The 15722-nt window shown below is 38.7% G+C and overlaps 1 long non-coding RNA gene across 1 annotated transcript; it reads right to left on the bottom strand.

The window, feature by feature from the left end:
• Positions 1–601: 601 nt before the first annotated feature.
• Positions 602–5976, bottom strand: LOC138319990 (uncharacterized). The gene is made up of 4 exons (XR_011208062.1): positions 5846–5976; positions 4823–4852; positions 4148–4345; positions 602–682 (listed from the first exon to the last, which is right to left on the bottom strand). It is a non-coding gene; the product is annotated as an uncharacterized lncRNA (long non-coding RNA).
• Between the last annotated feature and the right edge of the window lie 9746 nt (positions 5977–15722).

Genomic DNA, 15722 nt, shown 5'->3' with positions numbered 1-15722 from the left:
TGGTGTGAATATCAGAGATACGAATAATTGGCGTAAGTATATGTATTTACCTGGAGACCGTAGAATATAGCTTTCGTTATCAACTATCGGTGACAGATATATTGTGAAAAATTATTAACAATGCTCCACCGCTGACAAATGGTATTTTTCCTCTATCAAAAACAGCAGCAGATGATTGAGTAATTTTCTCCAGTTACAAAAGTTACATACTTTACACCATTACCACCATTGATAGGTTCGAGCTTCTAATTTAACGACAAGATTAAAATAATAAAAATGAAAGTACTGATTGCGCATGCACCAAAAGCAAAATGAATTAATTTTATATAATTTTTTGTGTAGATTAGATGTATATATACACGATTAAACATCAATTACTGTTCAAATAATGAGTGTGATTTTTGCTCTGTCGGCGGTGGAACTACTTTAATAGAAGTTTTAATTTATGGATATAACCTTGTGGAAAGACAGACACATTTTACTGTTATAATATGTTAACAATCAATGAAAAAATAATTCTATAACAATCGGTACGATATAATATCAACTGTTGAGATTATGTCATTGAGACGAAAATACAAAAAGAGATTGTTGCTTGAAAGGTCTTTATTTATTAAGGATCAAACATGTAATTTTTTTCCCGTAGAATGCCGTTATCGCCACATAGATGGTGATGTCTTCGCTGAAAGAAAACAATATAGTTATTAGTTATTTTGTTTTAAAGAATATATTTATTATCATGTTATATACTTTATTGAAAGCGAAAAAATCAATAAAAACAAGTAAATAAATAAATGAATAAAATAATAATAACAATGAATATGTATTATATTAGTATGAGGTTATAATCTGAACAATGCTATTAATTTCGTCAGGCAGATATTGTTTTTAGCTGAACTGGGACTTCTACTATATTTAGTAACTATGAAGTCAGGTTGCGGTTCGGTGATTTTTTTCTCTCATCAAAATAAATGAACGACTATATTTTCGTAACTGACTAATACATGTAAATACGCATGTCTAATTCTATTTCACCACAACGTGTTAAATACAGAACCATTCCATGCAAATATTGTTAAAAATATATTTTGTGTCTCATTTTAAGTTGTATTTCTGGTAATTTTCACTGTAACGATATGTCGTTTTAACATTTGATATTTGAACATGGACATGTAACTTGATGATTTAGCTCCACAAAAGCATATGTCGGCCTATAAGAGAGCCGAAATCTAGGGATAATATATTCCTGGTTTTGAATAAAACACCTCCAATCTCCGCCATATTCAGTACCTTCGGGTTTTGTCGGAATTCCGAATCGTATCACGTGACTGGCGTCAACATGTCCTGCACGTGGAGATCCAGGTAACTAGCGTAAGCGCACATATGTTTGTTTACGTTTTCCTTCTGGCTAATATGAGCAAATCGTGCTGGTTTATGTCCACAGAGCGATAATTTGAAACATCTCATTTACACATTGCCGTAATTCAATATTGTGTGTAGCAAAAATTGTAATGTTTTAGCATTTCTTTGTACATCAAGTCTGCTGAGGTCGACCACGTGTTTTGTTTACGAAAAAATGTTGACATTTCTCTTGGTTTCACAACTCTCGTATTACTTCGAGATTGTCGCGACGATGTTCGGAAGAGTTCGGAATGATTCGGTATCTTTCGAGTCTATTTTTCACGTGTACACGTTAAAAAGATTTTTTGACTTTTGTAATTAAAATACTTCCATTGCTGGAACTTTATAAAAAATGGTAAAATTAGAAAGTTTAAACCTCGGACAGACGGAGAAAAATGTGTATAGCACCTATACAGTTTTTACTATGACAAAAAGAGCGAAAGTGATAGACTATACAACTTTAAACACCGCTTACATTCTGATCGGCCTTCCATGACTGGCTGTTAATAAGAAGTTAATTTAATCAAACAAGCCGTAAAACAAAAGATACAACAATCCACAGAAACCAGCCACGAATTGACATTCACATCATTGTTTTCTAACGTCAAATGACGATTTCGCTATAAGCCAAGAAATAAGTTTTCCTTCAATTAATGAAGCAAAAATATTCACGAATTCCACAAAATTGTTAAAGATGCTCCACCGGCGACAGAACACTAACGCTAACCATCACCTTAACAATAATTGATGTTGAATATCTTGTATAAATATGTCATAATACATATAAAATAATTTATTGAGCTTTTAGTGTAAAGCACAATCCGTACTTAATTCCATTCAGGGCATAGTGCAATGGACTTTGTTAGGAAGCAAATAATTTTATCTTTAATCTAAATAAAAAGCTTAAACTTTTGAATGGTGGTAATGGTGTGAAGTAAGTAACTTTTACAATTGAAGTAAAATACTAAATCGTATTCTCCTGTTTTTGGTAGGAAAAAATACCATTCGTCAGTGGTGGAGCGTCTCTAACAACTAAAACTATGATACAATTAAAATTCTTATCGTATAGCTAAACGGTTAAGCAGGTCTGATGTGCACGATATATCGACAAAGAAGCTGAACTGCATAAGTTCGCAAATGCAACGAATAGCTACTATTTAGATTTTTTTTTCTTAATTTACTCTTAAAGGTACAGAAAAAAACCTGCCGACTTACCAATGAAAACTGCTCTGCAAGAATTGTCTACTTAATTGATTACACAGGTGGCTAATTATTCTTTACTTTTGTCGTTTGGTTTAATGTCTTATAGGTACCTTTAATTTTTTAGATTTTATTTTTACATTAATGGGGACAAAACTACACAGATAGGGAATTATCCAGGGAGGCTGAAGTTGGTTCCGAGTTTCGAGTTCCGTTTAAGTAAAACAGAACTCGGTACCAGTTCCGAGTTCCGTTTAAGGATTTTGTTTTTTTTAATGAAATTTTAAAAATTCAGTTTATGTAATTTAAACATATTACAAATGTTCTCTGTTGTGTTTGGTATGGATAATTTGTGATAGAGCTAGTTTAAATACGTTTTCAATAACATCTATTTCCGTTTAAGTAAAACGAAATTCTCTACGATTTTAGATAAAAGTTGTCAATGTGCTTTGCACATATTAGAAATGTTGCCTGTTGGCTTTTTTAATGGATTATTACTGGTAAATCCACTTTAATTTAGTTTTCGATCAACTCCCATTTCCGAGTTCCGTTTAAGTAAAACGGAACTCGGAACAAGTTCCGAGTTCCGTTAAAGGAAAGTCTCTATGATTTTAGATAAAAGTTGTCAATGTGCTTTGCACATATAAGAAATGTTGCCTGTTGGCTTTTTCAATGGATTGATATGGTAAATCCATTTTAATTTAGTTTTCGATCAACTTCCATTTCCGAGTTACGTTTTACTTAAACGGAACTCGGAAATTATCCATCCATTCATCTAAATAACAATATTTACATTACCGTTTTCTCTTTTCTATATTTAAACCTTACAACTACGAAATCGTTTACACTTGCGTAAACGCCGTGGTTGCCGCGCAAGAATACACACAAAAGAACACCGACATCCGCAAGTCGTGTGAATGCGCATCCGATTACATGTAGGCCTATTGTATCTGTATGACGAATCTTCAATATACTGCATGTATGAATGATATGTTAATCTTAAATCATATATCAACAAATTAAATATTTAATAAATATTGTTTAAATGGGATGAAAATAGATAAAGTTAATGTAGAACTATATTTTGTGTACTCTCTGAATTTGACAACATTTCCGCCAAATCGAAGCCAGCTATTCTGGGATTCCATCAATTGACCGGTTGTTCCAACAATCGTATAACATTGAAAAAAAAACATTATTTTATTTGAACACTTAATTTTTAATGAAATAGTCGGTCGAAACGTAAATATAAGGAATGATTATTATTGTTTGTTGTTTACTGGTGTGTAAACTGCATTTTTTGTACAGATATTTCAACATGACGCGCTAACAATATCTTGTACAAAAAATATCTGTACAAAAAATGCTGGTTTATACACCAGTAAACAACAAACATAAAAAAGTTCTTAAATAAAAAACCGCACTTATATAATATACGTTTCTATTTGATAAGTTATCATTTTCCTGGGTACTAGACATAAAATAAGAGGAACTCAAACAGAAGTTTGGTAGGAATATCAGCTGTATTAAAGAGTTGGATACTTACTGTTTGTTTTTTACACTGGTGTTGGTGTACATGGATCGGGGGTGACCGAACTGCGCCATTCACATATTTTGTTGCTGTCATCCCACACAAGACCACCAGGGCAGTCATACATGTATTTTATTTCATTAGCACATTTGATAAATTGGAAGCAGTTTGCTAGGTTAGGATACATTCCGTCTGATTGGCCCGCGCAGGAAACTATGAAATGAAATATCTAAATAAGCATATTACATACGAAAACTCAAAGGCTTTTAAAACTGGTATCAATTATTTGGGCAATGGTTTTAATGTAACTTAATGACAAAAGTTTTAGTTAGGAGTATATTTACCAACAAATTCATTTCAGTTATAATTCAATTTTTTATACAAGTCTTTGGAGTAGATAGAAAGTGATTACTCTTTAGCACGCGTTTCTCTACGTAATACTTGTCTGATGCATATTTTGTTGAACTACGTTATGTACGTAATAGTCTACTGGCATTATCTGTTTTCAATAAAACAATTTTATTGCCATTATCGACGTTATACGAATACTATTATTAAAAAAATAGATACCATCCTAGCGCATGACATTATCATGCACTAGTTTTACTTACAACCTATATTCCAATTTGTTATCTTATCGTTATATAAGATTAAAGGTGTAAAACAAAGTGTGATATTAGCATTACTCACATGAACCGTAAACGCATTCTGCCACATTAGCTAAAAAAGAAACCGAAGACAATAATTATCAAGAAATACATGTACATGTATTACCAACTCCAACTCCGCAACTCGTCATAGTATTCTAGTGCCTCTTTTTTATTTTAAATCAACTATGTAATTATTTCAGTGAATCTGTTTTGTAGTTTTTATTTTTATTATAATGTAATTATTTGAGTGAATCTGTTTTGTAGTTTTTATTTTTATTATAATGTAATTATTTGAGTGAATCTGTTTTGTAGTTTTTATTTGTATTATAAAATATTTTGACCGATGATATTCCTACCAAAAACGAAACATTTGAATATATATGACAATCTTAATTACGTACTAAATGAATGTTGAATGTTCTAATCATTTTCAAATTCTGAAGAGGATAGGTTTGAACTCGTTTATCATATGAAAATTATAATTCTGAAAAGCGTAAAAGCTTAGATTGTTATTGAAAATCCATAACAGTAACATGAAAATGTGCACGCACTGTTGTCAAGTCGCCAGTCACAACTCCATAAAATTTAGCAAATGTCGTAACACGAACATTGCAAGAAGTCAAGTCACGTGCAGTACATGTACCAGACAAAATCTATTAAATGATTAGTTGACCAATTAACGAATATTATTAACGATTAACAACAGTTTAACACTGTAACTCTTTAACGTATGTTAAATAAGCATCGCTAATAACAATGTAGTAGAATTAAGCATTGATGTCACAATCATTTAATATCATAGGGTAATGGAAATAATTTTGTTCATAACGCAACGAAATTAAAAATACGTTTTACTCTACGATTCCATTGATGTTTTTACAAAGAAATTCTTCATCAAAATCGATACCTATTACCAATGTCAATTGGTGCCTTTCGTTAGCGCCCTGTATTCGCGACATTAATGGATTCTTGCTCATAGTAATATGAAAAGTATTGGCCAATCAGTTTGTCAGTGTGAAACCAATACAAGTTAATTATGTATTCATGAACTATATGTACTTACTCAGAGTTAGCACCAGCGCCAAGGCTAGCAGGACTGTAGATGAATTCATTCTGAAGACTTCCAGCTGCAATAAACCTGTCTGAAATAGCCTTGATAACACTACCGCTTATATAACAGATCTTGGATATAAACTCTTCACCTTTGTATTGCAAACATAGCAAGTTATGTCGCCTCCAGCTAATTTTAGCTTTGATATGAAAGATACGTTTCATTGCAACTTTATTATTAATTGCAACAAAGTCAGCAAACTACAACCATTGACAACAATTTGGTTAAACTTGTTTTACTTTTTTAGTAATGTAATTATTTCCACAATTTCTGATATAAACAACGAAAACTTACTAAAGTCTCTATGATTGATAACCACATTCTCTGAATAATTCCATGTGTCGTTTCAAATGTGTGTGCTGTGTTCATATCTTTTAACTAAATAAAACAACAATCAGTCCGGCGTCTTGTGTGAGAAGACACCAACAGAATATGTGAATTGGGCCACTCAGTCGTCCCTGATCCATGTTAACTATACAAAACAAACAGAGGTATTCAACTCTTTAATATAAATTTGATATTGTTCCCATTGTTGCATCTTTCGTCGGGGTTCTTCTTTATTTGATGCGTTTTACTTTTTCCCTTTGCAATTCTCTATTCCCTTTTTGAATGGACGTTAAGTACACTTATAGATAATCATCGGTCTACTCTATTAGCTCCCTTCACAGACATTACTTTTGTTGCTATATATTTTTGAATACCAATACGTAGATAGCTTTACATTAATAATAATATTTTTTTGTTTCGAAGTGAAAGGTTTTACGGTGAACATAAAAGCGATTGACCTTATCTCTGATTTTTTCTGTCGCCTTTGACAATCGGAATGCAGCATTGACATTGAAAATATAATGTTGATTGTTATGTCATTATTTTTTGCGCGAAAATTACGCCAAATTTCGTATAACGAAATGACGTTATGATCACAAAAATGCGCCGAAATAATCGCAGGGAAAATAACTCTACAATATTACAGTCTATTAACAGCCAAGGTCATGTAAGGACGGCCTCATGTATGCGGTGTGTAGCGTGTGTGAAGTGTGTGTTTTGGGAGACTGCGGTATATTCGTGTTGTCTTCTTGTAAAATGGAAATGTTGCCTTTTTTATAGTGTTATATCAATGGAGTATGCCGCCGAAGACACCAAGCAAAACACCCCATCCGGTCGTATTACACTGACAAGGGGCGAACCAGTCGTCCTACTCACTGAATGCTGAGCGCTAAGCAGTGGCAGAAACTACCAATTTTATAGACTATGGTGTGTCTCGTCTAGAGGACAGAACCCAGAACCATCCTCACATAGGAGAGCTCCCAACAGTCTCCTTAAATACGCGCCTAACACTTCATACACGCAACACACTGCATATATGGTGACCGCCTTATATCTCTACGGCCCAATAGTCCGAAGGCCTAGTCCTAAGTACGCGCATCACCCTCACATGTGACCCGTTTGCATGTCATCGTAACAGAAGCACGTCAAGCGACACCTCATAACCCTATCCCCATTTCCACACCACGTTGTTACATTAAAAGTACAACATATGAATTGTTGCAGAAATCTGTGCTTCTATAAAACGGTATTCAGCTTCATAAAGATTAAAAGTAGATTAATATTGAAATTGAGTGAACTGTCTTCTGTAGAAAAGCAACATTTGCTTTCATCCCCGCACACAACAGCCTGTCCGCCATTTTGACGTCTTGGTCGAAGCGCAACGTTATAATGACGTAATGTAATGGTGACGTCACAATACATTCACGTTCAAGTTTGCGCCACTTCAATAGTGCCCGCTTGCCCGGGCACTATTGCAAATAGTATCCATCTGTGTAGCCAATCATAATCCAGCATTCTGTCACGTGATGTACTAATGTACAATATATATGGTAAAGGGTACATGTATTCAACGACTTATTTTTGCTTCCCCATTCTCTGAATTGTTTTCGGACTATCGGGCCTTCGGACTATATGGCCTTCGGACTATATGGCCTTCGGACTAACGGGCCTTAGGACTAATGGGCCTTCGGACTGACGGGCCTTCGGACTATTGGGCCGTAGAGATATAAGGCGGTCACCGTCTTTACATGACCCTGGCTGTCAATATGACGTTAATTTAATTAAAGACTTTTATAGGTTTATCATAACTCTTACAACAACTCCTACAGGTACGAGAAAATGAAATTTGAGCTTTAACTTTGATACAGAAATGTGGTTAAAATTCATAAATTTCCATTTAAGGTAACAAAATATCGCTCAGGTCAGAATTATTCATTATATCTTAGTTACTAATACCTTCCTTCATAAGATAAGAATAAATTCTAGTCCTAAGAGTACTTGTAATATGTTATATGGAATATGGAAAGGGAGATAATTATACGTTGCTTATGGGAATGAGAGGAGGGGCAAACTTTTCTTCAGAATTTTGAAAGTTTATTAGATGTGCTGTTTATCCCTTTTGCATATGATAAGGATTCATTTCTTTTTGGAAGAGTTTTACAAAATTGTAGCTTTGTTGACAATAAAATTTTGATACTTATGAAACATTACATATATAAAACCAGATGTCTTATTAACTCTTTGAATACCAATGCTCTTATAATTGTAATTAAGGATAATTTTGTAGTTACGTGTATAATAGTCAAAGTGGCAATGTTAAAAGGCAATTTGAGTTTGGCTGGGGTAAATGGAAACTTTTATTGGACCTTTGAGTCTATACCTTTACCCTAGTTTTACACTTAGTCAGTCTATTATTACTGCTAATTTACACTTTAATTTTCTCTTATCTTTTGTTGGGGTTTGTATGGCTGACCAGCCCAATGATTTCACATCTGAGCAGTTTTGTTTATTTATAATAACTATCTGTAAGCTATAATATACTTGTATATGTGTAATTCAAAATGGTGTGTGATGGTGTGTGTAATGGAGGGAGGGTGATGGTGTGCGTGATGGAGGGTGTGTGTGATGGTGTGTGTGGCGTGATGGAGGTGTGTGTGTGATGGAGGGTGTGTGTGATGGTGTGTGTTGGAGGGTGGGTGATGGTGTGTGTGCAATGGTGTGTGTGATGGAGGATGGGTGATGGTGTGTGTGATGGTGTGTGCTGGAGGGTGGGTGATGGTGTGTGTTGGAGGGTGGGTGATGGTGTGTGTGATGGTGTGTGTGATGGAGGGTGGGTGATGGTGTGTATGATGGTGTGTGTGATGGAGGGTGTGTGTTGGAGGGTGGGTGATGGTGTGTGTGATGGTGTGTGTGATGGAGGGTGGGTGATGGTGTGTGCGATAGTGTGTGTGATGGAGGGTGGGTGATGGTGCGTGTGATGGAGGGTGTGTGATGGTGTGTGTGTGATGGAGGGTGGGTGATGGTGTGTGTGGATGTGTGTGTGATGGAGGGTGGGTGATGGTGCGTGTGATGGAGGGTGTGTGATGGTGTGTGTGATGGAGGGTGAGTGATGGTGTGTGTGATGGTGTGTGTGATGGAGGATGGGTGATGGTGTGTGTGATGGTGCGTGTTGGAGGGTGGGTGATGGTGTGTGCGATGGTGTGTGCGATGGAGGGTGGGTGATGGTGTGTGTGTGATGGTGTGTGTGAGGGGTGATGGTGTGTGTGATGGAGGGTGGGTGATGGTGTGTGCGATGGTATGTGTGATGGAGGGTGGATGATGGTGTGTGTGATGGAGAATGGTTGATGGTGTGTGTGATGGAGGGTGGGTGATGGTGGTGTGATGGAGGGTAGTTGATGGTGTGTGTGATGGAGGGTGGTTGATGGTGTGTGTGTGATGGAGGGTGTTGATGGTGTGTGTGATGGAGGGTAGTTGATGGTGTGTAGATGGAGGGTGAGTGATGGTGTGTGTGATGGAGGGTGTGTGATGGTGTGTGTGATGGAGGGTGGTTGATGGTGTGTGTGATGGAGGGTGTTGATGGTGTGTGTGATGGAGGGTGGTTGATGGTGTGTGTGATGGAGGGTGGGTGATGGTGTGTGTGATGGAGGGTGGTTGATGGTGTGTGTGATGGAGGGTGGGTGATGGTGTGTGTGATGGAGGGTGGTTGATGGTGTGTGTGATGGAGGGTGGTTGATGGTGTGTGTGATGGATGGGTGTTGATGGTGTGTGTGATGGAGGGTAGTTGATGGTGTGTGTGATGGAGGGTGTTGATGGTGTGTGTGATGGAGGGTGTGTTGATGGTGTGATGGAGGTGTTGGTGTGTGTGATGGAGGGTGGTTGATGGTGTGTGTGATGGAGGGTGAGTGATGGTGTGTGTGATGGAGGGGTGATGTGTGTGTGTGATGGAGGTGTGTGGTGGAGTGTGTGATGGTGTGTGTGATGGAGGGTGTTGATGGTGTGTGTGATGGAGGGTAGTTGATGGTGTGTGTGATGGAGGGTAGTTGATGGTGTGTGTGATGGAGGTGTAGTGATGGTGTGTGTGATGGAGGGTGAGTGATGGTGTGTGTGATGGATGGTGGTGATGGTGTGTGTGATGGAGGGTGGTGATGGTGTTTGTGATGGAGGGTGAGTGATGGTGTGTGTGATGGAGGGTGTGATGGTGTGTGTGATGGAGGGTGAGTGATGGTGTGTGTGATGGAGGGTGTGTGTGATGGTGTGTGTGTGGATGGAGGGTGTTGATGGTGTGTGTGATGGAGGGTGGTTGATGGTGTGTGTGATGGAGGGTGGTTGATGGTGTGTGTGATGGAGGGTGAGTGATGGTGTGTGTGATGGAGGGTGGGTGATGGTGTGTGTGATGGAGGGTGGTGATGGTGTGTGTGTGATGGAGGGTGAGTGATGGTGTGTGTGATGGAGGGTGGTTGATGGTGTGTGTGATGGAGGGTGGTTGATGGTGTGTGTGATGGAGGGTGGTGATGGTGTGTGTGTGATGGTTGATGTGTGTGTGATGGGGTGTGATGGTGGTGTGTGATGGTGTGTGTGATGTGTGTGTGATGGTGTGTGTGATGGAGGGTGTGATGGTGTGTGTGATGGAGGGTGAGTGATGGTGTGTGTGATGGAGGGTGTGTGATGGTGTGTGTGATGGTGGTGTGATGGAGGGTGTGTGTGTGATGGAGGGTGTGTGATGGTGTGTGTGATGGAGGTTGTGTGATGGTGTGTGTGATGGTGTGTGTGATGGAGTGTGTGTGATGGTGTGTGTGATGGGGTGTGTGGTGTGGATGGTGTGTGTGGAGGGTGTGTGTGATGGTGTGTGTGATGGAGGTGATGGATGGTGTGTGATGGAGGGTGTGTGATGTGTGTGTGATGGTGTGTGTGATGATGTGTGAGGGTGTGTGATGGAGGGTAGTGATGGTGTGTGTGTGATGGAGGTTGGGTGATGGTGTGTGTGATGTGTGTGTGATGTGTGTGATGGAGGGTGGGTGATGGTGTGTGTGATGGAGGGTGAGTGATGGTGTTTGTGATGGAGGTTGGGTGATGGTGTGTGTGATGGTGTGTGTGGATGGAGGTTGGGTGATGGTGTGTGTGATGGTGTGTGTGATGGAGGGTGTGGGTGATGGTGTGTGTGATGGAGGGTAATTGATGGTGTGTGTGATGGAGGTTGGGTGATGGTGTGTGTGTGATGGTGTTTGTGATGGGGGTGAGTGATGGTGTGTGTGATGGAGGGTGGTTGATGGTGTGTGTGATGGAGGGTGAGTGATGGTGTGTGTGATGGAGGGTGGTTGATGGTGTGTGTGATGGAGGGTGGTTGATGGTGTGTGTGATGGAGGGTGTTGATGGTGTGTGTGATGGAGGGTGGTTGATGGTGTGTGTGATGGAGGGTGGTTGATGGTGTGTGTGATGGAGGGTAGTTGATGGTGTGTGTGATGGAGGGGTGAGTGATGGTGTGTGTGATGGAGGGTAGTGGGATGGTGTGTGTGATGGAGGGGTGAGTGATGGTGTGTGTGATGGAGGGTGAGTGATGGTGTGTGTGATGGAGGTGGTGATGGTGTGTGTGATGGAGGTGGTGATGGTGTGTGTGATGGAGGGTGGTGATGGGTGTGTGTGATGGAGGGTGGGTGATGGTGTGTGTGATGGTGGGTGGTGATGGTGTGTGTGATGGAGGGTGGTGATGATGGTGTGTGTGATGGAGGGTGGTGATGGTGTGTGTGATGGAGGGTGAGTGATGGTGTGTGTGATGGAGGGTGTGTGATGGTGTGTGTGATGGAGGGTGGTTGATGGTGTGTGTGATGGAGGGTGGGTGATGGTGTGTGTGATGGAGGGTGGTGATGGTGTGTGTGTGGAGGTGGATGGTGGTGTGATGATGGAGTGGTGATGTGTGATGTGATGGGTGGGTGATGGTGTGTGTGATGGAGGGTGGTTGATGGTGTGTGTGTGATGGAGGGTGGGTGATGGTGTGTGTGATGGAGGGTGGGTGATGGTGTGTGTGATGGAGGGTGGGTGATGGTGTGTGTGATGGAGGGTGGTGTGGTGTGTGTGATGGTGGGTGTGATGTGTGTGTGATGGAGGGTGAGTGATGGTGTGTGTGATGGAGGGTGTGTGTGTGATGGTGTGATGGTGTGTGTGATGGAGGGTGGTGTGATGGTGTTTGTGATGGTGGGTGTGTGTGTGATGGTGTTTGTGATCGAGGTGGTTGATGGTGTGTGTGATGGTGTGTGTGTCATTTTTTTATATCAAGGACGCTGTTGGCGGTTAGAAAATACTGGAAAAAATGGAAATTGAAGATTAAAAAATGATGATTTGATCTTAAGGTTCCTTACATTATGGTGAACTCATGAATTATCAAAGTACAGAGACTTATAATATTGATTATGAATTAATGTCTATGGGTTTTGAGTTAAAAAATCAATACTTTAACAAACCGTAAACTTTATCAATTTTTAAAGCATTTGGTAAAACTTAGTAGGTCATTGAGTTCAAAAACAAAACCACACGTACTATCAAATACTTTTGAATATTAAACATGTCTATAAGTGGATTGATCGATATACGTAGTAGGTCATTTGGGACGTTTCAGGTATTCGCCCCCTTTGTCCTTCGCCCTTTTCCATTTTCAAATTATTCTTAAAACGCCTACATGTACATACACTTAGTACACTACATATTTGCGTTATGTCAAGGTACGTCGTATTCATTTTAGAATTATTTTTTCATTGTTATTTTATATGTACCCTCTGTAGACGATAAGATGCAATAATTATATGGTTATTTGGTAAATGAATTCAGTATGACCCTACCTGTAAAAAGAAGCATTGATCAACACTTAAGACGTGATGTAAACGAACAAATTTGTGCAATTCGATACAACATACAAATTATCGCTACTATATCAACTTAAACAGGGTCAAACACCTTAATGTCAACTGATGAGTTAAAATGTGCAGTTCTCATCACGAGGAACCAGAATGTGTCCAAGCTATTTATATTCCAATCGTTCGCTATCGTCTGAACAATGTGATGTCCGAAATCTATGTCAGCGTTTTTACCCGGGTATTTTGTCAGCGTTTTAAAGGAAACTAATTTATGCTACGTATCAAAGCAACACACATGGGTCAATTTTTTGGTCACTTTTTACAAGAGGAAACTTGGTATTTATGCATATGCGTATCAAAAGCGGTGTACTGGCAACACACATACAATTATTCTTAACCTCGAAAAAAAAAACGAATCAAAGGAATTTGAATCAAGAAAATGGTGTGAGAGCCCTTCTGCGAAAGGGAAATACATGTATCAATATGGTTATTTATATTGATTTATTGCTTTTTTTAAATAAAGGAAATGTAAATGGGAGTAAAAATCATCGACCTTATCATATTTATTTTAAACTCTCCGGATTTCATGACAGAGAACCATTCTCATCTATCGTGATACTTGGATGAGATGGATTATCCCGTGATCCTATATGACTCTATTGATTAACAAAGACAAAGAGGCCCACAGGGCCTGTATCGCTCATCTGGTTAGTAATGCCAAGTTATATTCTGAAAACAGGTTCACTGTTCCTTTTCTGAAGGAACTTTAATTTTACCTGTAATTTCCCTATTGATACCTCTCATTCTGCTCCAGGGGGTCAGAGCCAAAATGTATACAAACTCTGTTCCCTTCCCCCAAAAATGTTGCTGGCCAAATTTGGTTACATTCCATGCAGAACTCTATGACTAGTAGCGATTTAAAAGATTTACCTCTATTTCCCGTATTGGGCCCCGCCCCTCCTCTCCCCAGGGGGTTAGAGCCAACATTTATAGTAATTATGTTCCCCTTCCCCTGGGGATGTTTCTAGTCAGTTTAGTTATAATCCATGCAGAACTCAATGACTAGTAGCGATATTAAGGATTAACCTCTATTTCCTGTATTGGGCCCCACCCCTCCTGTCGCAATGGGGTCAGAGCCAAAATATATACAAACTCTATTTCCTTTCACCCAAGGATGTTTAATCTAACATTTGGTAACAATACATGCTTAACTCTATGACTAGTACCGATTTAAAGTATTTACTTCTATTTCCCTCTTGGGCCCCACCCCTCCTGTCCCCGAGGGATCAGAGCCAAAATTTATACAAACTACGTTCCCATTCCTCAGAGGATGTTTCTGTCCAAATTTGGTTAAAATCCATGAAGAGCTTTATGACTTCGGGCCAGGTGAGCTAAAAATGGCATAAATAAGTAATATTATAATAACATAAGAACAGTTTTGTCAATGGCCAACGATGAAGTTACAACTTAAAACAAAATTTCCTTGTGTAAATCTATGTTAATAAAGAAGGCTCATTTTGCAGCTCTGTCGCGTGGTGCAGTGTATCCCCAAAGTAATAAACGTGTCTGTAAATGTACCGACCTCTTGATGAAAGAATGAAAGAATGGGATTTTAGCACCATATATATCATTGGAGGTAAAAAAAACAACAACAAAAAAACCAACACATTAATAAATGTTCTGTTCATGAATAATTGCAGGTTTGGAGTCATTTAAAGAAAGACTAACAATTATAGCAAATAAACATAAATCAACATGAAAACTGTTTTGGTTAAAAAATAATAGTTTTGGTTTGTTGATAATACATGTGTGATTTAAGGACGTCTCCCGAGTATTTGGTGTCTTACCTGTGAAGTGCGAGTTACGTGTTTTAGGAGACTGTGGTATATCCATGTCGTGTCTTCTTGTATAGTGGAATATATCATTGCGGCATGCCTCCGAAGACACCAAGCAACGGACATCGGGCGAACCAGTCGTCCCGATACCTTAATGCTGAGCGCTAGGCAGGAGCAGATGAACTACCATTTTTATAAGACTATGGTGTGTCTCGGCCTGAGCATTCCTCACAGAAGCGAGCGCTCAAGTGTAGACCAAACGTGAGGCAGTGTCAAGGGAGACGTTGGGAAGGACAAAGTCAGAAAGAGAAAAGATAAGATCCTAAAATTATACGCCTTTTGCGATCATGCAATTGGGGCAGTAGGTACAACTGTGGTCGATCCTTTCAGATGGAATCTCGCGTATTTGCGTTTACCACAAACATGTTTTTCTTTTTAATTTTCCTGTGTTGTAGAAGTTATACATTTTCCGTTTATATACAATTTATCAAATGACAATTTCATACTTTTTTTTCCTTACTTACTAATGCATTAATTTTGTATTTATTGATAGGAAATAATATCACTGAAAAAGTTAAATCTTTCAAAAACTTACACTTAGATACTTCGAGTAACTTGAAAAAATACTAACATGTCTTTAACTTCTTTGTGTCAAATCAGAGGAAGAAAGTACCTTTGTAATATCAGGTAGATTGGCCTGTTGTGGTCGTCAGATAAGTCCCTAGAAGAAGGGAAACGCGCATTACAGCACATAACATGCTCACAATGTTATTTACGTTTCTGGGTGATTTACTTATCAAAAGAAATACAAAATTCCAATGC

Source organism: Argopecten irradians, chromosome 3, assembly GCF_041381155.1.
Source record: "Argopecten irradians isolate NY chromosome 3, Ai_NY, whole genome shotgun sequence".
Classification (NCBI taxonomy): domain Eukaryota; kingdom Metazoa; phylum Mollusca; class Bivalvia; order Pectinida; family Pectinidae; genus Argopecten; species Argopecten irradians.
The sequence above is the reverse complement of the archived record's forward strand: the minus strand, read 5'-3'. Positions and strand labels throughout refer to the sequence as shown.